We start from the raw sequence: 26179 nt of genomic DNA on the forward strand, positions 1-26179 counted from the left end.
TGACAACCTTAGCGGTGTTTTTTATGACGATCGATGCAGTTTCACTGTGGGAGGTGGACTGTGTTTTGGTCGCGGCAGCGAGACAGTTCTGATGGTGTCAACGATGAATTTCACGAACCGACAACAAAAAATGTAAAATTTGAAGTTTTTTTAAAATAAAATATTTTTTAAAATTTAAATACGTGACATGTGTCAAATAACGATCAAATTTATCTACGTTATGATCCTAACACTTAAAAGTATAACTTTGGAAATCTATTGTTAACAAAAATTTCTTTAGACATGAAATCTTTTTACGGTTTAATTTAGACACTGAAAAAATGTGTTAAGTTATAGGGTATATAATTATTATAAACAACACGAGAAATTTCCATAAAGTGAACTTGCACATAATTTACTGTCATTAACAAATATATTTTGTGTCAATCTATAAGATGAAAGAAGCTAGCTGATCCAGCAACCACTTCTACTCCCAAGTCTTTTGACAGTGGAATTAATCAGAAATCAAATGACTATAAATAATTCCTCTCTGCTTCATTTTTTGCCTCCTATGGACTCCATCTGTTTTCTTTATTAGAAATAAGTAACTAACTGCCTTTACTATTCAGTATTCACCACTGCAATTTCTGTATTGGTGATGCTGCGTCAACTTTTGGCGGACCTGAGTGCCGCCTTGGACTGGCCGGTGAAGGCGGATAAGAAAGCCGTTTCTTAACAGATGCAATCGGCTCTTTCTGAGGTGTTCCACTTGGTTCTAGTCCCAAGGGACTTTCTAATCTGGTGGTCTTAGCTCTTGCAGACTTAGTTGGTACCATGTAACTTGGAAGTAATGGAGAGTTAAGGCTCTCGTCATCATGCACCGAGGAGCCTGCAATGCTGTGTCTCCGGTTTTGTATGGACTGCATACTGACTATGCTTCTTGTGTCGTCATCCGGACCGACCGCGCCGCTTCTAGGGCTTGCTGACTTCAGCTTTTGGGCAGGTATGGATGATGACTTAGGAGTAGAAGGGGACATGAGGCTCAAAGTTCGGCTAGGCTTTTGGCTGGCCTTCAGGGTTTGCTTATCCAAATTGAGTTGGTAACGAGCATAAGCTTTGCTGATTTCTCCTCCGAAGTTGCTTCGTGCACTCTTTGTGGATGACTGGTCATTGATCTGTTCTTTTTCTCTCGTGCCACCACGCCCCTCCCATGGCTGGGCTGCCATCCATCGTTCCATCCAGCTCCATCCCCATTAGGGATTGTTCAGATCCATGAATAGCGGATTCATAGATCTCGAAGCATTCTTCCAGGCTTGCTGAAAAAGTTATTTGTAGGAGTCAGATACTTGAGTGTCAAGGTACTACAAGAGTACAAGTTTCCCGGAGAAACTCCCCTTAAAAAGAACTCATGTTTAATCATCAGGCAGTACATATATGTTAGAAGAAAGGAACTATTTTTCGAACTCAAAAATGGATGTTCGAACTTATTTATGAAGTAATTCCTACAGCAGATATTACCTGATGAGTAAACGAATATGCCATGGCCCTTTCTCTTTTCATGGCAGCCTCATGCTTGCTCAACAAACTTGCCTCAATTTGTTCCTTTGACTGCACACTATCATCCCAGTCTTCACCCATCAGTTCAAAACATTGAAACCTATGATCGGAAAGTGAGATCCAACTAATAGAAAATCGACATGATACAATATATAGGTATACACCTCTGTCTGGTGCATATAATAGCTTAATCTATCAACTTAACTGTTTGTACATCAAAGAGAAAGGGGAATTTACCCGCGAGTTCACGAGTTCTTTCGTGTGTGTCTGCAGGAGTTGCCTCTGAAGAACCGTATTTTCTTCGGTCATCCGAATTCTCCTAGCATGAATCTGACACTGCAGACGAGAGAGCGTTTGCATGCACCGAAGGGCACTGGCTGCTTGCCTTTTGACCGCAGGCACTTCAATCAGGGATTTCAGCCTGACCAGTCCTCTTAAGGCACACAATGCCCTTTTTGCCTGAAAATTGATACTAAACTTAATCCATCATCAAGAAACAGTTTCAAAAATCCTGCAGGATGAATAAGATTAACCGAAAAAATGGCCGAATTCGATCGATCATAATAATGAATAAGAAAGAATCAAACAAACAACTTCATGAGGAAAAAAAAAAAGAAAAAGTTGCATCACATACAAGGTGACCTCGGAAAGCTGTTTGAATTTTGATTGCTGCCACTTCCTCCTTAGATTTTCCGGCAAACCTAGCAGAACGACCTCAACAGCAACCGGAGCCGGTGCGGCGGGAGCAATGGCATCATTTTCAGCAGTTGCAGGGTAAGTCTGCGTGCTTAACTTCACCTCTTCAGACTGAGGATGAGTAGCTGCATTAGAATCAGTGGGGTCCAAAGGCATCTTCTTCTCCAAAAACCCTTCTTTCGATTTCTGAAACACATATGATCTTTAGCTAACTATGAAATTACATATAATCTTTAGCTGAATTGGAAATCTCCAAACCTGGTTTTTCTTTTCCTTGGACTCTGAGGTGAAGGCTTTCTTCAGAGAAGACAACCATTTTCCTTTCTTCCCCATCTTACCTGTCCTCAATATGATCCTTTTAAGAGGCAAAATCATGGCAGAGCATCAGTAAAATCTAAACAAGTTTTTTTTAACCTTTTCATGTTTAATTCAACATGAGCAGGACAAGGCAAAACTCCAAAATCTTCAAACAGAAATGAGCTAAAAATGAATGTTTTAAGATTGGGATACATTAAACAAAAGCAGCAAAAAAAAAAGGAAAAAAAAGCACCTGAAAATGCATTGCCCAGATCTCAAAGAACTTGAAAGGTACTCTTTCCTTACTTTTCAGAAATCAATAAAAATAAATAAATTTGAAAAGGTTCACAGCTGTGTTAGCTGCCGGCCAAACGCCTCTATTGACGAGAAAAGTTTAGAAGTATGAAGAAGAAACAGCTGCTTTTTTTTCCCTTTTGGTTTCTTTCTCTTGTTTGGGTGAAAGGAAAATAAACTTTTGTTTTTCTTTCCCAAAACTTAGTAACCATGTCTTTTACGAAAACAGTTAAATAATGCAAAGCACTTATATATATATATATTTTTTTTTGCTGAAAAGCATATTATTTTTTCTATTTATTACTTTTAAAATAAAAATATTTACAATAAATACATCAAATCAACCCAAATTAAATTATTTTAATAGTTAAAAGATTTATTATTATTTTTTAAATTTTTTAGTTTAAATATTATATATATATATATATATATAAGAGTATGAATTATCAAAGGGTTGAGAGTATTTAAACAAATATTTTATTTTTTATAAAAAACAATTGGACAGCTAAATATTATAATATTAAAGGTTAGTTTACTCTTATTTTAAAATCAATTACATGAATTAATTTGCCTCAAGTGATTAAAGGAATCGTTATTCTTCCTAGAGATCACATGTTTAAGCACTAGTAGTTACAGAAGGGGAAAAAACATTTATTGTCAAATGGTTAAGAGTATTTTAAAAATATACTACTTGAACCTTAATCAACAAAAATATTTAAATTATATTAAAAATAATTTTTTATCATTGAATTTTTTAAAATTATAATAAAATTATTAATTTTTTTATCCAGATATAAAATGGTAATCCCATCGCTATTTGTGTTAAACGATAACATGCCATATTTGAATTAATAGATAACATCTAATTTATTTCTTCAACTATGACTAAAATTTATTTTAGTAATTTTTTAATATTTTTAAATGATAATTCAAAAAATTATTTTTAAAAAAATATAAAATTCATAATTGATTTAGAGTTATAAAAATATATTTATAAATTATAATTTTATTGATAAATATTTTTATTATGGTTTTTATTGATAAAACCCTTCATATTTTTATTACTTACACTCTCATCCATAAACAATTAATATGTTTTTTTACCCTATAAAATTTTGATCATTGATTCATTATCTCATTAAATTATAGCCTTTGAATTCGGAAAAATGATTTTTGGGACCTCGACTAGCATAAGCATAAAAGCTTGAATGGAATTTTTTCCAGATATTAATGTGAGTTGGTGAGTACCTGTGCACTTCTTAATTTATAAACAGAAATAAAAGCTTTAGCCTTTAGGTGGTCTTTTTATCAAGTTCTCATTTTTCAAATAAATATTTCGGACAAGCAGGAACGAACGTAAAATTTTATATAAAAGATTAATTTGAATTTATAAAATTTTAAAAGATACTAACTTGAATTTATAAAATTTTAAGAATGACGAATTTGAACTTATAAAATTCTAATTGCTTGATGGTCTTTTTTTTTGTTACAACTTTGTATAAATTGATCACTTCTCATTTAATAAAAATTTGCTCTAAAACGATGAGGAGAATTTTATAAAGTTTTTCTTATTCATTGAGTATTTCTTTTACACCTATTTTATACTCAATAAGTGAATACTTTATGTATCTATTCCGATTCAAAAATATTTTAAGTATCTATTTTGACTAAAAAAATACTTTGAGTATCTATTTTGATAAATAAAAAAAGACAACTTTATATGCTTATTTTGACCAAAAGATACTTTAAGTACTTAAATGAAAAAAAACATACTTTAGATACTTATTAATTATATAAACCTTTAATTAAATAAAATAAACATTCAAGTTAAAACCGTTGTACAAAATTTAGAGCTCATTTATTTTTAAAATAATATATACAATAAATTACTGTTCGATCCAATATAAATTCAATCCTCACATTCTCATTTAAGTAACTTTTTACTGTACTGACTGATCTTATTAAAATTCTTCTGATTATGTTGATGTCACATCGCAATCCATAAAACCTCCAATTCGCACAAGAAAACAATCCGAATATCGAACTTACAAAACTCAATGGTACACATCTACGTAAGTCAAATATTTCGTAAAGTTTATAAACATAAGCATGTAATATTTTACTTTTAAGGGTATCATATGAATCGTTTAGTTGCTATCCGATGATCTATTCCTGAATTGCTTAAGGTTTAATATCTCAAAATCATTGTTTAGTTAATAAGATTTCATAATGATCCAATAAAATAGGACTCCAAATAGAGACAGCTAAGGGATCCATTTACGAATGTAATATTCTCTTCTGCTATGTCCATTTATTTGCTGCAACAGCAGATTTTTTTCACTTCTAATAGGCCATCCTGTACTTTCATGGCTAACATAATAATGGTTGAAAGCTTGGAGGTCCCAATGAATGAACGACCGGACACGGCTGTGAAAGTCTTCTACTGCCCTTGCTACTCCAATGGCCATTATTGCCTGCTTGAGTTGCCAAAATAGAGCATTTGTTTCATCAAGCGACGTCAAGTTGCATAAAATAATCATTAAAGAACATTACATTGTGTACCAGGAAAGCTTGGCTAGACATGAAAATAAGCCTCCAACAGTATTTGGTGCTGAGCAGTGTCAACTATCTCCCAGAGTTCCCCCAAACCCTTCAGTGAGACAAAAACTCCGCAGTTAAGGGTCTTAAAGTAGCCCCAATGAAGTGGTCAGGGGAGCTGCAGGGAACGGCCGGCGTTTCCTTTCAGATGCTATTGTTGCCTGGTATATTTATACACAGAGGGTTTGCTGTATAAATAGACAAGGTTCACTAGGCATTGAAATTCACAGCTTTCATGTTGCAGGAAATGAACCTGGCCAATATTTGAGGGGAAATAAAGGGTCAATCCTTTCTAACCTTTTCTCTTGACCTTTCAGAAGTATAAAGGGAACATTTTTTCCAAGTATAACACACCATGTCTCATCTCTTTTAGCATCTACAATGCTTCGGATTCTCATTATGATTCGAGCCGGAAAACGACAATTGGTGGAAAAAGAAGATTGTAGTGACACCACTAGGATTCTTTACCTCTCAATTTTCCCATAGTTGCGTCCATGCTCACTTCCCAGAGACCTCTCTTTGGATGAAATAAACAAATGCAGCACAGCCATTGAATAATAAGTTTTCATGCCCATATTTCCATATAGAGGTAAAGGCGTAAAACACACTGTTAATGAAACTAAAAATGTAAGGAGGCAATTGCCCAAGAAAAACTAAAGGCTCTTCAACAACATTGACCAAAGTCTCAAACAGAACATACATCAGAAAAAGCAATATCAAAATTCAAAATTTGTCCGACAATAAGCCACATATAAAACTAAACAAGAAAAAGGGTAAAATTTTGAAGAAAAAAAACTATCCTTGCGACGACAGATTTGGAGTTCTTTCCACTGAACTACAGCCACTGCGATGTTAACACAAATATTCCGATTAAGACAATCGTTTCATTTCCATTTTGATCATTTCCTTTAACAAAATTTCCACTAGTTTTCATTTGGTTCAATAGATCGGTGACGGATATCACATGAAATGTTTTCTCAGAAAATAAATCTTAGAATTCTAAAATAAGTATAGAATCGTAAATCTTAATCCAATTTAGATGGATCAAATCTAAAAACACAACAACAAAATCAAGGCAGAAGGAATCAGATCCTAAAACTACACAAAAAAATAACTGTACAAAGGAAATGAACAGATAAGATTCATTCAACAAGCCACAAATCAGATAAGAGCAATAAAATTAGAAAAATTAATAATCCAAAGAGATTTGTACCTGTATGCTAGACATAAATGAGATTCGATCGACCAGAAGCTGTATAGAACGGAGAACAAATGCCCGAGGGTGAGAGGAGCGGCCTGCTTCAACTTAAGTAGCCACACTCTCAGCTTAGGATTAACTAGGGCTTCTTTCTGAGACGTTGGATTACCTTTAATCCAACGGCTGACATTCAACATCTCAGCACAGCCGACAAAAGTTTTTCCAAATTTTTTGTCAAAAATGCATTAGAAGTCGCTATACTTTTGAAAAAATTAATATGGCTCTTGTATTATTTTTTCTTTTAATGTGACCCTCTAACTCATAAAATAAACTCAATATGGCCCTTTCACCAACGTTTTTTTCGTCGTTGACCGTTACGGTACTGATGTGGCAATTTACAATACTAATATGACAATCCACAATGTCGACATAGCAATCTAAGGTGGCAGATTAACATGGTAGATGACATAACATATTGTTTAAATTAGTAGCTCAAACATGACAGATGAACTACCATGTCAGATCGTGGACCGCCAAATCAACACCGTGATCTAGCACATCAATATTGTAACGGTCAATGACGAAAAACGTTGATCAAAGGATCACATTAAATTTATATTTTGAGTTGAAGGATCATTAAGAAAAAAAAAATACTAAGACCACACTAATTTTTTCAAAGTACAATAACCTCCTATGGCTTTTTGTCAAATTTTTTCTAACCGAAATCTAGATGCCTTAACAAGACATTATTTTCCAATGGGAAACCAATAATACCCTTTTCCTTTTACAAAATAACACAAAAGGCCTTACACTATTTATACCTAGGATGCTTAATGAGTTGAGTAGCTTCTAAGCAGTTCGAATTTGATTCGGTCAAAAATTGATAAAAGTTTAACTTGGGTTGACTCGACTCTAGACCTTAACGAGTTGAGTTAAACAAAGTCATACTCGACTCGATAAGTCTGCGAGAAACTCATTAAATTTTTTATAACTTTTTAGTAATTATCTTAAAAAATATTTCATCAAAAAACTACTAATTTGCAAATAGATAATAAAAAATGATAAATTACTAATCTACTAATTTTCTAATAAATAATTTAAAATATAAAATTATTAATTAATAATTATTATTTTACTACACCCAAAAATCAAACTCATATTATTATTTTAATGTATTTATATATTGTTATTTTGGTGTTTAGATTTTGAATTTGTTTCATACACTCTTTTTATAATTTTTTTGGTTAAGTTTATTAATTTATGTTTATATTTAATTCTATTTAATATCAGTAGATTTTACTAATAATTAAAAAAATAAATAAAAATTTCGGTGAGCTTAACAAGCGACAAGACGAGAAACGAGCTAAACGATCAACGAGTCAAGCAATAATTTTCTTCATGAGCACAAGTCTATCAAAATTTTAACAAGCTTAACAAGCAACGAGTCGAGCAACAAATTTTCTTAACGAGCATGAGTCGAGCGAAATTATAACGAGCTTAACAAGCAACGAGTCGAACAACAAATTTTCTTAACGAGCACGAGTTGAGCGAAATTTTAACGAGCTTAATAAGCAACGAGTCAAGTCAAGAAACAAATTTTTTTAACGAGCATGAGTCGAGCACTACTTAACTCGCAAATTGACTCACTCGATAAACACCCCTATTTATACCACATCCCTTGCCTCTGCAGTACCCAATCTGGATTAGTTGATCAACAGATTAGATATCGATGGTTATACTAAAAAAATATTGTTTGATACTAATTTTCTTCGGATTTAATTTTTTAGGGTAAACTACGTATTAAGTACATAAATTATTAGTTTTGATCCGTCTTAGTATCTAAACTTTTAATTTTTTTCAAAATCATACCTAATGTTTAATTTTTTTGTTTTGTTTTAGTATCTGTCGTTAAAAACTTAACGGAATGACTGATGGAGATAGATCTGGTGGACAAATGATCAATCCAAACAATGGAACATGAGATAATGACGAGTCAACAAATATAGTCCAATTTTAATCCCATCGGACAGTTGACGATAAAGATTAGATGATGAAGAAGCCAAAAGAGTCAATCATTGATTTGAGGATATTGAAGCATTTGCCGATGGAACATAGGTTGGAATCACATTCAGGGGGTCGAAAAAGGTGCGAGTATAAAGTTTAGGCGTCATCAGCTAACGGATGTGATGATTTGCTACTGTAGACACAGCGATCGATGAGTCTGTCTGTTAAGTTTTTAATGGTAGGATACTAAAATGAAACAAAAACTAAACGTTAGACATGGTTTTTGAAAAAAAATATGAAAATTAAGGTATTAAAACGAACCAAAATTAATAGTTTATGTACTAAATACATAATTTATCATTTTTTATTAAGATAGTTTATTTCTATTTTATGACTATTTATTAAAATATACTAAAAATTAACCAAGTAACATTAGTGGTAAAGAAATTGTTGTTATTCTTTAAATTCTCAAATTCGAGCACCAAAATATATTAGGAGTGTGAGTGTTCAATGTCAAATTGTTAAAAAATATCTTTGAATATATATTACTTTTTACTTATATAACTATATAATTTTTTATATTATAACCAAAATAATTATATGATTTATTGTGAAGAAAATATTATTTTGATTTTTAACCTTAAAAGTTATATTTTTAGTAAAATTATTGATTATTCTCGATTTGTGTTATTTTTAATCTTATATTAAAAGATTGTTTTTAGACTTTTCTATCATTTCAATAACATTCATATTCCAACCATAATAACATTGTCATGAAGTGACATTTATTTACTGATTGAACATAACATATAAATAAAGGTACATCTCGATTATGTTTTTAACATGACACATTTAATTGGTGTTTGTTTTTACAGAAGTAAAAGGTCTGTCGTCTGCGGATCACATCTGCATGCATCTGTAGCAGAAGAGGCGGACTAAAAGTATACAGTCTGCAAGAAGAAGATTGTTTGTTTTTTAACGTCTGCAGACTACTAAAATAAACTGAAATAAATAAAATGATTTTTTAAACTTAAAAGAGTTTTGCAATACTAATATTTAAATAATTTTAGTTTTACAATACTGAAATTTAAATAATTCATACAACTACAATAATAATTTTTTTAGAAAAACAAACACCACATTATTAATTCTATTATAAGTATCACATAATCACATGTATTATTAGTTTTATAAGTTTTATAGAATAAAATTTATAAATGATCATTAAATTATATGATTTTTTAAATATGCAATTATGTAATACTTTTACTTTTTTAAATATATATTAATAATTTATTTTTATAATTATATGATATTTTTAGAAAATATTTTTTAATTTATAAAATTATTTTATGATTATTTTTTATTTAATTGTGATTATATTTTAAAATTTTAAAAACATAATTTATAATTTTTTATATTTTAAAATCTTAATTATCAAATAATGAAATCATTTTTTATTAAGCAATGTGGTTTAAATACTTATATTTTGTATAAAAATTTAAATATAATTTAAAAATAACAAATCCAAAAAATATTATATTTAAACTTAAATCAAAATAATTAAAATAAATATAAAATTTTAATAATATATAAAATAATTTATATGACATAAAATTAAATATCTATAATATAATATTAAAAAATTAATATTTAATTTATTTAAAAAATTAATATTAAAATTAATATCTATAATATAATATTAAAAAATTAGTATTTAATTTATTTAAAAAAATAATATTAAAATTAAAATCAAATATAATATAAAATTAAATATAAAACCTCTTTGAAGAAGTTAGAAGATGTCTGCAGACATAAAGCCACGTCTGCGTCGCGCAGACCACGCACATACGTTAGAAGAGCTTCTGTCTTCTAAAAAACAAACGGTCTGCGAAGCTCAATGTCTGCGCGTGGTATGCGCGATGCAGACATAAGAGCTTTCCAGGCTTTACACAGTAAAAACAAACACCACTTTAGTCAATGCTCAAATTCTCTTTATCTCACCAAAATTTATCATTTGCCAATTTCGATAGTCAATTTTTTAAAATTTTAAAAGTATTTATTTTAAATATATTAAAAATTAAATTTTATAAAATAAGTATATGAAATATATTTAGCTAAAAAAATTATGGGTAAATTATATTGTTCCTCACTGAACTTTATTCTCTCTCCTATTTTTCTCACCCAACTTTCAATTTGATCAATTTTGTTGAACTGTGTTTTATAATATTTTGATATAACAATTAAGGCAAAATGTTTTTGGACTTGAATTGAATTTGTTCAAAGTTTTCAAAAATAATTCAAAGTCCATTAACTTATAATTTGAGCAAAAATAGTTTTTCACGTAAGTACCGATACTGTTCTTGAAGTATCGATACTGCATGAACAATACCGATATTGTTCATGAGGTACCGATACCAAAGGTAAGAGAAGTATTGATACTCTCAAGGTAGTATTGATACTATCAGCTTGCTCAAATTCCATAATAAAAAATAGGTATTGATACCCAAAGGGATACTGATACTACTTTACATAGTAGTATCGATATCATGGTCATAATATCGATACCGTAAGGCCCAATGGCTAGTAACAACTAGTTTTATTTAAAATTAATAAAGGAAGTATCGATACTCATTAAAGGAGTACCAATACTCTATGTCCTGGGCAGTTTATTTTTTGCAGAGAAAACATCCCCCAAATGGCTAGAAATCATCCCCAACGGCTAGAAATGGCCACAACATCATTCCAACTTATAAATACAAGTTCAAGACACTTGAAGAAGTTTTAGGAACACTTATCCAAGCATTTATCAACAAGAGAAAAGCTTTTCACTATTTTATTTCTTTTTCTCTTGTACATAATCTGTTTGAGCTTAATTGTATATCTTTAGGATTTATTCTTGTGAGCTTAAATCTTTGTAAACGCCTTCCTTTTGAGAGGTTTTTCTTGTTTACATTTTATCCTTTTGTAAAATGGGTTTGGTTCTAGCTTAGCCTGTAAAAAGCTAGGGAGTGTAAAGGTTATATTTTTGTCCTTGAAAAACAAAGAACAAATTAGTAAATTTGTTGGAAAATCCTAAGTGAGGAGTTTAAGTAGTGGATGTAGACTTTGGTTGAGAAAGTTGAACCACTATAAATCTTTGTGCATAATTTTTCTATCCCTTTAAATCTTCTTACTCCTTAAAATTCTCAAAAAATCAGTTCACCCCCTCGTGGTACATTTTCGATTGTCAATTTGAGCCTCTTCAAATCCAACAATTGGTATCAGAACTTGACTCATTAAAAGGTTTAACAACCTTGAGATAATCCTTGAAGAAGCTCTACTGATTCACGACACAACCGAGAAGATTGATTCGACCTCCGACTCTGACTGCATTGAAGATTCTCAACCGATCAACAAACCACTATATTTCATTGGAGAAAACTATGCCTATTAAAAGAATAAAATGATGCTCTTAATTCAAGTCAACGATTTAGGAGCTTGGAACTCAATCATGAAAGGATATTCCACTCCAACCGGTAAAATAGATGATTGGAGTGATGGAGAGAAGAAGAAGTTTCAACTCAATGCTAAGACTATGCACATTTTATTTTGTACATTAGGCCCGGATGAATATGGAAGAGTCTCCTCTTGTTCCAATGCCAAGGAGATATGGGACAAACTCCAAGTCACTCATGAAGGAAATGATGAAGACATCAAAGCTACGACGGATATATTTTTCGTGATTGTCATTGATCTCAATAGATTTGGAGAAGTAATCTTTAATGAGAAGCTTGTGAGGAAGATGATCTATTCTCTTCCAAAGTCTTGGCAATCGAAGAAGACAAAAATTATCAAAGCAAATAACCAAAAGTCTCTCACTCTTGATGAGTTTATTAGTTATCCTCTCACTCATGAGTTGATGGTGAAGGAAGAATAAGATTATGAAAAGAAGAACAAAAAGAAGGAGGTAGACATTGCATTCAAATCCACCAATGAGAGCAATCAAGACACAAGTGAAGAAGTAGATGATAGCGATGATGATGAAGAAGAGATGTCCAAGCTCTTCAAAAAATTCAAGAGATTCATGACTTTAAATGAAGTAAAGAATGAATCGAGCACAAAGAAGAGTCCCCCGGTGTGCTTCAATTGTCAAAGAAAGAGGCATGTCAAGTATGACTGTCCCCTCATAATGAAGAAGGGATCAAGCAAGAAAAAGACATTTATGGTTGCTTGGAGTGATGAAGATGACTTCAATGATGAAAATAAAGCAGCCAACCTATGCCTCATGGCCATCGAATAATATTTAATGGTAACTTTTAACTTAAATGAATTAGATTCTTATTCTTTTAATGAGTTACAAGTTGCTTATGATGAGTTGTATTTGGAATTTAAGATCATAGATTCCAAATATAAGAAATTAATTTCTAAAAACAACTCATTATGTTTAAAAATGGAAAAATGTTCACATTGTCATTTTCATGGTCATTTGGAACATACTTATCCCATAAAGAAAAGAAAATATTTTAAAATTAGACAAGTATGGGTTCCTAAGGGAACAATGGGCATTGAAACTAACGTCCAAGGATCCAAAGCAATTTGGATACCAAAATCTACTTAAATGTCTCTTGTAGGTGTGTGGGGCATTGAAACTAACGTCCAAGGATCAAAAGCAATTTGGATACCAAAATCTACTTAAATGTCACTTGAAAAGGAATGTGTAATCTCTAAGCTTATTTTAATTATCTTGCATAATTGGTTGCTCATGTAGTTTTAAGCATGCATGAGTTTTTGATTTTAAATCGTTTTATATTTTTCATCTCATGTATGTTGAAAATGTATTATGATTAACATTTTTTAAAGTTTTAATGATTTTTCATAATTTTTGGTTCATCATAATGAATTTTGGTCAAAATTGGTTTTAAATGTAAATAATATCTCTCTAACAATTTATATCAATTTTTGACCTTAATTTAAATGTTAATGCATGTAAGTTATTGCAAATGATATCTCTCTAACAATTGATATCAATTTTTCAAATGCATAACATTTTTGGAAAGCTTTATGCACATGCAGTTAAATTCAACATTTGGTATTGCATAAAGTATTTCAGACTTGGATATATTGAATTACATGTACTACTAACAATTTTGTTCATCTTTGTTGAAATTCAATTTCTTTTTAATTGTCAAGCTTTTAAAGTCAATTTTTTGTTTGTAATGCACTTTTTAAGGGGGAGTTTATGATTTTTCAAATGATTTTAATGTCAAAATTATCACTTATTCTCCATTGTTATTTTTGAATCTTCAAAGTTTGAATTATTTTTTATATAACAAAAAGGGGGAGAAGTATGAGTTTGAAAAATTCAATTTCAAGAATGAAAAAGGGGGAGCTTTAACATTTTCCAAAACATGTCTCTTTTTCCATCAAATGTTTTATTAAGGGGGAATTTTTCCAAAAATAATTTTTTAAATGTTTTGTTATATCAAAAAGGGGAGATTGTTGAACTATGTTTTATAATATTTTGATATAACAATTAAGGCAAAATGTTTTTGGACTTGAATTGAATTTGTTCAAAGTTTTCAAAAATAATTCAAAGTCCACTAACTTAGAATTTGAGCAAAAACAGTTTTCCACATACGTAGTACCGATAATGTTCTTACAATATCGATATATCATGAATAGTACCGATACTATTCAAGAGGTATTGATACCAAAGGTACGAGAAGTATCGATACTCTCAAGGTAGTATCGATACTACCAGCTTGCTCAAATTCCAGAATGCAAAATAGGTATTGATATCCAAAGGGGTACCGATACTACTTTACATAGTAGTATCGATACCATGGTCACAATATCGATACTGTTAAACCCAACGGCTAGTAGCAGCTAATTTTATTTAAAATTAATAAAGGAAGTACCGATACTCATTAAAGAAGTATTGATACTCCCTATCATGGGCATTTTTTGCACAGAAAACATTCTCAAACGGCTAGAAATGACCACAACCTCATTCCAACTTATAAATACAAGTCCAAGACACTTGAAGAAGTTTTAGGAGCACCTATCCAAGCATTTATCATTAAGAGAAAAGCTTTTCACTCTTTTATTTCTTTTTTCTCTTGTACATAGTGTGTTTGAGCTTAATTGTATATCTTTAAGATTTATTCTTGTGAGCTTAAATCTTTGTAAATTTTCTTCCTTTTGAGAGGTTTTTCTTGTTTACATTTTATCCTTTTGTAAAAGGGGTTTGGTTCTAGCTTAGCCTATGAAAAGCTAGGAAGTGTAAAGGTTATCTCTTTGTCCTTGAAAAAGAAAGAACAAATTAGTGAATTTGTTGGAAAATCCTAAGTGAGGAGCTTAAGTAGTGGATGTAGACTTTGGTTGATAAATTCGAACCACTATAAATCCTTGTGCATCATTTTTCTATAACTTTAAATCTCCTTACTCCCTAAAATTCTCAAAAAGCCAATTCACCCCCTCTTGGCACATTTTCGGCTGTCAATTTGAGCCTCTTTAAATCTCAACGAATTTGCTCACTGAACTTTACATATTGAATCATTTTGCTCACTATGTCGTTAACTATTTAACGACGTTATGACGTGGCACAGGCATTAAAACGACATCATTTTGACAAACTCAAATACACTCCAAGACGACATTATTTCAGTAAGTAAAATAGGAGAGAGAGTAAAGTTTAGTGACTCATGGGGTAATTTACCCTTTTTCCTTCTCTTCTTCATTTTCTCTCCGCTGGTCACCATGTCATTTTCATTTCGGCCACAGTCTACCACCTTAGATGGTGTCCATTAAGTCCCAATTTTCATGGTTCAGTTCGTCTCGACCCCCTAAGTCCGAATCTGATGATTGTTTCACTGGAAAATGTCCCAAAACCCGTGAATTTGGACAAAAATGTTTCGGTTTCCTCACTTTAAATCTCAAATTAGTGGACTTCGGAGTAAGTTTTGATAAAATTGAGGTCAGATTTGAACTCAAGGTGTCGAGGCGAAACAACCTATCCCATTTTAGGATCGAACGACCACCGTCTATGGCGGTCGACGGTGGCTGGTGGTGGAATCTGACCACCTTCTATTTTTATTTTATTTTTTAATTATTTTGTATTAAATAATAATAATAAATGGCGCATCATCAGTCGTTAGAGAGAAAACAGTCGAGTGAGCAAAATGATTCGATTGTAAAGTTTAGTGAGCAAATTGATCAAATTGAAAGTTGGGTGAGAAAAATAAGAGAGAGAGTATAATTCGGTGAGGAATAGTGTAATTTACTCAAAAATTAAAATATATTTTTTAAAAAATTTATTAATAATAAATTTTAAATACTAATAAGTTAAAGTTACAAATTAACCCTGAAAATAATAAGAAATAGAGGATTTTATTGCTTCAACAGGAAGGCAAGACTAACGAAATATATATTTTAAGATATGTGCGATTAGTATTATACTTATAAATTAACAAATAATCCACTCGTTCTAAGTTAATTGTAAAATGTATTATTAGTTAAATTTTGATAAATATACAAGTAAAAATTTAATAAAAAGTAATAAATTAGGTATTGAATTAAAATTTATTTGAAGTTAATATTAATAAATTTAATAAATCAATATTTTTAATAGAAAGAACTTAGTTTTATTAAAAAGTAAAATTATAATGAAGCTTTAGAACCATAACCGTAAACTAAAATATAATTAGGACATTTTCCTATAATTAGACTAAAAAACTAGCCACTTATATCATAATCAAATAAGAAAAAGGTTAAAAAACCTAACCAAAAGCTCGAATAAAATAAAGTTATAAACAAATCTGACTACATCGACAAACGAACTACAAAAGGGGATAAAATTACTGAAAGACCACCGACAAGTCGCAAATCAGAGTCGAGCGACATAAGAAAACTATTTAGGAATGTAAAACACATATCCAAATCAATCTGAGAGTCCAAAGCAGGGAAGATCAATATGATAAAAAACTACCTAAAGACAAAACATAATTATTCTTATAAAAAAAACAAAAAAAGAAACAAAGAAAAAAAAAATCGACGGTCGATAATCAACATCAAAACCAGTGCCGTCGCCGACTAAAGAAAATCAAAAAAAGAAGAAGTAGATTTGATATATAAAAAATGGCACAAACTGTAAAGGAAAAAAGAAGGGGAAGGGAGAGAGCGGCTAATAAATAAATCAATATCTTATCCATTTAATTTTTATAACTAACATAAAATAATGATAAATTGAAACGATATCGAGTTAAATAACTAATTAAAATTTCAGATCAGATTTGTCATAACAATTTTTTAGGTGAAACAATTATTTATTATTTAAAAAAACAATTATGATTTTAATTTTGGAAAATTTGGTGATTTGAAATTAAATTGGATAGAGTCGCCATCAACCTTTGGTTAGGTAGGTCGAATACCTAAAAACGTCTTTTAAAAAAAACAATTTTAAGAAAAATCGTTTTTAAGATAAAAAGCTGGTCTGCGTCACCAAAGATTCAATTAAATAGATTCGAGAGTCGATTACGAGTAGGGAATGATTAGCACCCTCACAACACCCAAATTACGGTGCACAGCGATATACGACGGCCGGAGGGAGTAAAGTACTCCCCGAATATTCTTCTCCCCTCGCTAAACCTGAAAACCACTTCCAACTTGCCTAAATCTTATCATAAACCTCTAGATCTAGGAAAATAGACAACTTTTTTTTTACATTCGATGATGGGTTTTTCCAACTCCGGTGAGGATACAACGACGAGGTTTTTTTAAGGGTAAGATCTCTCTATTTCTTCATCGAATCCTTTTTTCCACCTCTGGTTGCCTCTCTTTATTTCTCCTTTTTCTTTTATTCTAATATATTGTTTGGATTTTTTCCTTTGGTTGGGTTTTTTCAAATGGGTTCCCTTTTTTTCTTTTGGTTTGAACCCCCTCCTTAAATAAACTTTTCCTTTTATTTTCAATCATCACCGAATGTCATTGTCCACTTTTTCTTTATCTTCTTGCTTGCTTTTCTTTTTTTCCTTTTGCTTTATTTGGTGGGAATGGTAGGTTTAGGTAAAATGAAATCCCGAAATTTTTGGGATTTAGATTATATATATATTTTTTGACTTTGGTGTTGATTTGGTGGTTGTTGACGTAAGTGATAATGGCGTTGATCAATGGGACTTTCGACGGCGGCTCGGGAACACTCGGTGGAACATTGGCGTGGCTCATACGCTCAGAGAGAGGGGCGGTGAAGCCCACGCACCAGGGGAGCTAAAACGTTGTTGGAGGCGGTAACTGTTTGATGTTTTAGGGTTTTAAAAACCCTAATTACACTGGGTCAGGTCAAATCTGGACCTGGTTCGGATCGGTGCAGGTCCCGGTATGGTACTGGGCTTCAGCTGGGTTGCTGGGTTGATACTTGTAATCTGGACTTATAATTGGGCTCGAGTCTTGTAATTGGGCTTACGTCTAGGCCTACATACATGTAATATATATATTAAAATAATAATATTATTATAATATTTTTTCGACCTAGACAAAAACGGGTGTCTACAGCTGCCCCTCTTTGCGCATTCTTGTGTTAACATGAATAGGGCAAAGACAAAAAAGATAACTAGTTTTTTTGTCCGATTCTCTTTTTTTTCTTTTGAAAAGTTAATAGTGTTTGATTTGAGGGACGACAATGCTCATACGTGATGAAGAGGTCTGGTCATCTTTAGGAAGAGTGATAACTTGGTTTCTACGTGATGAGGACAGTTGGTTATCTGAGGGTGACACGGCTCCTACGTGATGAGGAGATCTGGTCGGGGATGACACTGCTCATACTATGATGAGTCCTTTCCATCTAAAGGTGATAACACTGCTCATACTATGATGAATCTTGGTTATCCAGGGTTGACTTGGCTCCTACGTGATGAGGAGATATGGTCAGTAATGACACTGCTCATACTATGATGAGTTTTGGCCATCTAAGGGTGGTGACACTACTTATACTATGATGAATCTTGGTTATCCAGGGTTAACACGGTTCCTACGTGATGAGGAGATCTAGTCGGGGATGACATTGCTCGTACTATGATAAGTCTTGGCCATCTAAGGGTGATAACACTGCTCATACTATGATGAATGTTGGTTATCTAAGGTTGACACGGTTCCTACGTGATCAGAAAATATGGTCGGGGATGACAGTGCTCATACTATAATGAATCTTGGTCATCTAAGGGTGATAACACAGTTCCTACGATATGAGGACCGCTAGTTATCTAGGGTGACACTACTCATATGCGATGAGTCTTAGTCAGGGAATTTTGGTTTCAAAAGAAACCGATTCAGAGATGATGCTTCAAAAGAAGTTGTCTCAAAAGAGACAAAATTTTGTTTCCTAAGAAACAAACTCAACGATTTTTCTTAAAAAGAAATTGTCTCAAAAGAGACAAAATTTTAGTTTTAGAAAACACCATCAAAGGTGATAGGCAATCTTCTTGCTCCTTCATGTTGAGGAAATATCTTCAGAAGACCTGTTTGTCATTTTCGAACATTGATTTCCTGAAAGATCAAAACAATGCATTTTTGACTGACTATTTTGGATATTATGATGGATGTCAAAATTGCACATGATGATGAATATAAAGATGCATCATGTATGTATGTGTTGATGTATGTATTCTTTCTTGGTGGAAATGATTGTATAAGCAGACTTCATTCTATCCCTGATTTAGTTTGTCTTCATTTTCACCAGGGTGTACTCTTGCAAACCTTAACCTGAGACAATTTGTTTTACTTGCCCCATCAAATTTTACCCTAAAAATTTTGGGTTCCCTTACCCCAACTTCGAATCTTGAGCTTTGAAAAGATATTTGTTGAATTCCAAGATATTTCCAGAGAACTTATATTATTTAAAAATGCTTTTCTGCCTTTGAATTTTTAAAATCTTGAAAAATATCAAAAGGAATTTTGAAAATGTTACCTCATTCTAAGTTTCACAATTGAAGCAAATCATAAAACATGAGTTCATTGGATATCAAAAGAATCAACTGCTCTTTTAATCTTTGATAGCTACAAATCTTTGACAAATATCAAAATAAAAAAAGTTGGTTTAGAGGTTGACTATCTAAATTCTAGAGTTTATTTCATCGATTCGGTCATCGTGAAGATCATGGCTTGCCCCTCTTTCTTGGTTTGACATTTTAATCAGAGACGAACAAAATGACCCAACTAGAATAGTCAATAGCTAGACTTTTCAGAACATTTTTGTTTCAATTCTCTGAAATCTTACATTTGTTCAAGCTTCGTAGATTATTTTAGCCAAGGTAGTTGTCGGAACCGTCTTTCAGTTGAGCTCCGAAATTGGGCTTCGACTGGAATTGATTGGGTAAGAGTCGCCATCGACCATTTTAAAACGAATTTATGTGGGTCGGACACCATCTTAGCTGATCTGCATTGTACCAGAAACGTGTCGGGTTCGGGAGCCGGTTACGATCAAGGAATGATTAGCACCCTTGAACCGCCCTTTCGATATCAATTAATTTGTTGGTTGTCTTTAAATGCGAAAATAAAAAATTAAATTGAAATTTAAAACCCGATTCGAATTACTTACCTTTGATCAATTAAAAAAATTAAAAATAAAATAAACGAATCTGTGTCTACACATTCTGATCAGATCCAACTCCTAAAACCCGAAAATAGATTTAGATTACCTTAATTAGTTATCTTACTAAGTTGAAGAGTTAGAAATGTGTCGGATACAGATAATTCAAGCAAAATGAAGTTTGAGCAACAGTTTTACAATTATAAAGCTAGGAAAAAATGATTCCAACATTAAAATTATAAAACTATTTATATATATATATATATATATATATATATATATATATATATATATATATATATATTAAAAACAAATATCACCGAAACCAAGCTAAAGCATACCTGACTGTGTAATCCACTATCAGTAACACTTATTAACTGCAGAACATAAGTTGAGAGTTATGCATCAAGTACTTCTTGCGACTCCATGAGGTATGTGAGCGTGTTTTTTCCGTTCTCTGTTCTTGTTGGAAAAATCCGGTGGGAGTGATCGAGATCCTGAACGGTCGGCGCTAAACTTGCAACTGAAAACCGGTTGTCTAATATTACATTGGATTTGAAACATGACTGGGCTACACTCTAGTTTTCCGCCGAACTGGAAAAAGAACTGAGGATCGGGTTTGGCTCTAACCATTAAATGAAGCTTAGCGGTGGATTTGTCCAAATCGTTGCCAACTTTCATCCACCCATCTTGGAACACTACCAGTCTGGTTTGAGACATATTCAAGTCGACGTTAACCCACTAGCTTTCCACTACTGATGTTACATGTTCAACCTGTGCGGCCGGTGTAGACTTTGACGCAAAGCGTCAAGGGCTTCCCGGAAAGACTACGTATCGTCAGTGCATCGAGATGGAAGCCGAATGCGGAGGTGGATGATTCGCGGTGACTCACTTGCGCCGTTGCTGAGGGGAAACAAAGTTGTTTGGGATGGGAAGTTCTTGAGCCTCAGCTTGCAGAAACACGACGTCGTCGTCGGGTAAACGTTGGCTCCGACTGGTTTCGTCGCCTGCGAGAGTTTCAAAGCTAATGATTTGCAGATCAAACGAACGAACGGGCATGGATTCATCGCAAACAACGGTGGCAACTGAAAGTGAACGCCGAAGGCAATAAAGACTATTGAATCCTCGAAGTTGGCTCTAATGGAGGTAGCGAAGAACTCCTTCCCCCTTATCAGATTTCCATCAGAGGAAATATGGGATCATGTTCTTTTTTCGAGAGAAAGAAATGAAGGGAAAGCTATCATTTTCCTCCCCCAATCTGGAGCCCCCCCGGTTTTCTTTATCATCCATGCACACATTTATATCCAAAATGAAGATCCCCAGTCCAAAGCAAAAACGTGAGGTCGGGAGTTGAAGTTAAGGTGGTTATGGATGTTGTGGAAGTAGTGGGGGTTGATGGGTAGAATTAGTGATGGGGCCTAGCACAAAACAAAAAAGAAAAAGTTTGTTTTAATATTATATAATATAAATATTATATAGCGTAATATCATGCGTACTATATAATATTATATGTATGCTATACTATATAAATATAAATATAATATAATAATAATATATGCATATGATCGGACGAAAATAGGTGTCTATAGTAGTGCAGAAATATCGGTCTAAAAATGAGATTTATGAGTGTTCGTGTGAGTTTGACTATAATATGTTTGAATATATATATTCGTAAACCCGATCAATGTCATGGTTTGAATATAATCTATTCATAAAGCCAGAGCTTTCGAGTTTTCTCTATAACCAATTGCTTTAGCAGAATAACTCAGCTTTATTGTATATATATATTATATATATACATATATATTTTTATTGGGTAAATGGATTCCATTTCTTAAGCTCATTGAGGAGAACCTGTTATAGTGTAGATGTTTGTTGAAAGTCAGAAAATCTCATCGTTAGAGTTCAATTTCCAAGAAAATGACCTAAACTAGATTCACCCACTCGACCATTCCATCTGATAAGATCATGATCATCATTGAACATCATCAACAGAAGTAGAACCAATTAGCTTTGTAATCTCATATGTCAGTTGCCCATTTTGTCTGCTCCTGACACATACCTGAATGACAAACCCTTGATTGACTACTCTTGTGAAGAGAAAACTAACTCGGTCCCTACAAGAGAAAGGTATATATTTTGGTGTATATCTAGAGTAAGATCAAGGGGTCCTTGTTTTGCAGGTTTCAATCTTGTTATTTGTCAAAGATTTACAACCTTAATTATTAAAAAGCTTTTAATAAAAATGATATTCAAAGAATTTCAAGATTGAAATTTGCTCATTGTTCATTTTCTAAGAATGAAGCATTTTATTGAAAATGTTCGAACGTCAAATGACTTACAAATATTCACACATAAGAAGCACAAAAGAAAAACAAGTTCAAACAAGATGACGTGCATGAGAATGCAACAAAAACTACTGATGAATGCCCCAGCCGACTCCCGATCAGAATGCCCCATTACACATTAAACATTAATGCCCCTGAATCGATCAGATTTTGGACCTTGCGCTTCAACACCCTACAATTCTCAGTGGTATGCACTAAGCTCCCAATGTGATAGTTGAATACGACGTTAATATTATGGCCTTTAGGATATGGGTTCTCTCTTGGTTTGGATTGAACTAGAATCACAGGTTGTTCTCAACTAGCGTTGGGAGCAATTCATCATATGTTATCGGAATTGGATTAATGCGTGTCTTTTTTTGAAAAACATTACGAGACACAGTACCCAGACTAGCTAAATCCACTAGACTTATCTCAGCTCTTTCCTCAATATCAATATGGCTAGTACCACCTATCTGGCCATTCTTGATAGCTCTTTCGATCATTTCTTCGCTCATGAAGATGTTAGAGAAACTCTTAGTGACAACACCTATCTTATAGTCGATATATGGAGATTGTAATGTATCTATGAATAGGGTGATGAACTCTCTTTCAGTCATTGATGGATGCACTTGAGATGCGACATCCCTTCATCGTTAAGCATATTGTTAGAAGTTCTCATCACTCATCATCTCTATATTTTGCAGCATTGTTCGATAAAGGACCATATCAATCATGTGCTTATATTGGTCCAGAAAGGCACTAACCAAATCCTTCCAAGATCAGACTTGAGTATGGCTCAATTGGTTATACTATCTAGAAACGGGTCCAGTCAGACTATGTTGGAAGTAGTGGATCAACATCCAATCATTTTTTGTGTATCCAATCATCCTTTGAATAAACATCGTGAGATGGGCATTAGGACAACTGGTTCCATTGTACTTTTCAAACTCGGGCATCTTGAATTTGGGTGGAAGCACCAAGTCAAGAACTAGTACTAGTTCTGTTGCATCCATTTCGTTGTGAGAGATATGTCTTCTCATTCCCTTGAATGTCTCTCTGCACCACTATTTTAAATTCTCCAGGATCTCATTGTTGGCTCTTCTCATTGCCTTAGGAACATATATGTCATGATCAGTAGAATTACCCTGAGGATTTAACACAGTTGTATGAGTTTTAGTGGTAGGGAAACTTGTTGGGTGTCTTGGAATCTTGTGAGGTGAAATAAGTATTTGGGGACTAGCATGGGCTATCACACATTCGGAGATTTCATAGGTCGAGGAAATCTTCTCTTTGCCTCTTTCCTGGTTGAGCCCAACCAATTTTTCTACCATTTGGTCTACTAGGTCCTTTTGGTTTTGCAAGATACACTCCACGGTGGCTTCTTGTGCCTGCTCCATTTTAGATTCCCATTCTGCTTGCATCTTTTGCAAATTATCTTCCAGCTCTTTCTTTAGTTGCTCAAATTTGGCTTCTATTCTTAGTATTGTGTGAATGTAGTTACTTTTAGAAGCACTTCTTTAAAGTTTCCCACAAGATATGATTAATATATGTAAAATGCTTAAATGAATGTCATGCAAAATGCAAATGCAAAAGGTATCGATTTCCAAAAGTAACCATTATTAGAAAGAGTTTCATTTATCCAAAAGAGCTTTCATTTTTACAAGAGAGATCAATCTATGAATGTGGTTCGACCCTTTTAATTAGTTTCATGGTTTCAATCATGACCCCAATAACTTTCTCCTCTTTCCAGAAATGACTATGAATCCAGATGGTTAGTATTTGAGTGCAACCTCTGAATTACCTTCCCTCAAATCTATGTCAATCATTTAAGGATCGGAAAGTCTCTTCCAAGATAGCCAGTACATGACTTATAGACTTATACCTCTTCAATCTATCAAAGAAATATTCTTAAGACAATGCCCCGGAAAGACACTCGCTTTTGTTGAATGTGCTCTTCTATCCAATCTTCAACTATACTTGTAATCTTCATAAGCTTGCTTTTGAAGGATTGGACTTTCGGAAGTCTAAAATGAATTCTATCCACCTAGAGGCTCTCGAAATTGAATAGAGAATTATACTCTTCTATTATTGTTGTCAAATCTTATCTGTTAAAAGTGAATCAGTTGTATGCGGAATTCCGGCATCGGACCAGAGCTTTAAGCAATGATTAATCTATCTTTACGCAAAGGAAATAGACCATGTCACCATATTTCTTGTGAATTTTATTTGGTAGCTACTTCCCAAATATATATCATCTCTTGTAAAATTATTCTAATTGAAACTGACATTGACATCTGTGGACATCTGTGAGATATAATATCTAAGCAAACTATCTCATTTTGCCCTTTATTTCTCTAGATCAAGCACGAACAGTTGGATTGAGTTCTTCCTTGTTATGAAAATTCTTTTCCATTTCAATGATCGTTCTTCTAATCTGATGATTACTTGGTTAATCAAAAACTTTCTTTTATTTAAGATGATCATACAGAATATGAAAATGCAAATGCAGATGCAAAAGTGATGATCCTCTAAAATGCAATGCAACAAGGGACGGAAAATGACACAAGCAAAAGAAACGAGATAAGTTAGTGTGGGCAAAATAATCAATAAAATTAAAAGATGTTATTTAAAGATAAATATAACACCTATCCAATCATGATATCTACTTGGACATGCTTTAAATAGATAACAATCCTACCCGAACATGCTTTCTACCCAAAAATGATTAATTTCAATGAAATGATCCTAACCGCATGATATCTAGTTCGTATGCTTTTGTTCAACAAAATTTAAAGAAAAAGGAAAGGTTCAGAAATGCTTCTCCTTTGTGTACACTTAATTTGACGAACATAGGTTCGGTATGACTTTCATCGGGGTGGGTTACTAGGGCTCACTATATGCAGTGTTTCGGCTCTAATGAGAGAAAAAAGTACCCTAATTGTCCTTAATGTCGGTGCCCCCTTGGGCTACCAAACCCTCAATCTTGACCCATTACATGCTCGTGCAGATCGAGTTCAATTCGAGATGATACATTCCCTTATGTTCGTGCGGAGAAACAATTTATCTTACGTAGACATAAGGTATATGAACCCCAAAGGTTACTTGCTAAAACCCGTACGGAGAAATAAATTATCTCACGTAGGCTAAGCTTTTACCTCAACTTAAAAGGGACAAAGCTCGTAAGTGAGCTTATGATATGTAAATGCACGTGTTGTGTATGAGGAGAAACTCACAAACCTTTAAACATGACAAAAGATGAAACTTTCACAAGCTCCAAAAATCTGTTTAAATATGAAGACCACTGAAAAAATCGATTAGTTAAAAGTAGGATAAAGCATGATATGTCGAAACCCACAATAAATAAAAGGATCAAAAATTAAATACACTTTAAGTTTGTAATTTCAAATACAAAACAACGTATAATCGTTCATGGCATGACTCTCGAAGTCCCCAGCGGAGTCGTCAAGCTGTCATAACCATTTTTTAGGTGAAATAATTATTTATTATTTAAAAAAACAGTTATGATTTTAATTTTGGAAAAATTGGTGATTTGAAATTAAATTGGATAGAGTCGCCATCGACCTAAAAAAGTTTTTTTTAAAAAAAACAATTTTAAGAAAAATCGTTTTTAAGACAAAAAGTTGGTCTACGTCACCAAAGATTCAA

The 26179-nt window shown here is 32.8% G+C and overlaps 2 long non-coding RNA genes and 1 pseudogene across 8 annotated transcripts; 1 reads left to right on the forward strand and 2 right to left on the reverse strand.

Annotated features, from left to right (window-relative positions):
- Nucleotides 1-587: 587 nt before the first annotated feature.
- On the reverse strand, nt 588-2614 carry LOC120129593 (annotated as a pseudogene).
- A 2403-nt stretch (nt 2615-5017) lies between these two features.
- On the reverse strand, nt 5018-6834 carry LOC120129644. Of its 7 annotated transcripts, none has more exons than XR_005516768.1 (4): nt 6635-6834; nt 5776-6028; nt 5386-5674; nt 5018-5297 (listed from the first exon to the last, which is right to left on the reverse strand). It is a non-coding gene; the product is annotated as an uncharacterized LOC120129644 (long non-coding RNA). The 7 variants fall into 7 exon arrangements; XR_005516770.1 differs by having other exon boundaries at nt 5018-5300; XR_005516769.1 differs by having other exon boundaries at nt 5377-5674.
- LOC120129645 lies at nt 6229-25537 on the forward strand. Its single transcript, XR_005516772.1, has 3 exons — nt 6229-6302; nt 13317-13322; nt 25527-25537. It is a non-coding gene; the product is annotated as an uncharacterized LOC120129645 (long non-coding RNA).
- The last annotated feature ends 642 nt before the right edge of the window (nt 25538-26179 follow it).

This window comes from Hibiscus syriacus, unplaced genomic scaffold (assembly GCF_006381635.1).
Source record: "Hibiscus syriacus cultivar Baekdansim isolate YM2019G1 unplaced genomic scaffold, ASM638163v2 tig00110503_pilon, whole genome shotgun sequence".
NCBI classification, from domain to species: domain Eukaryota; kingdom Viridiplantae; phylum Streptophyta; class Magnoliopsida; order Malvales; family Malvaceae; genus Hibiscus; species Hibiscus syriacus.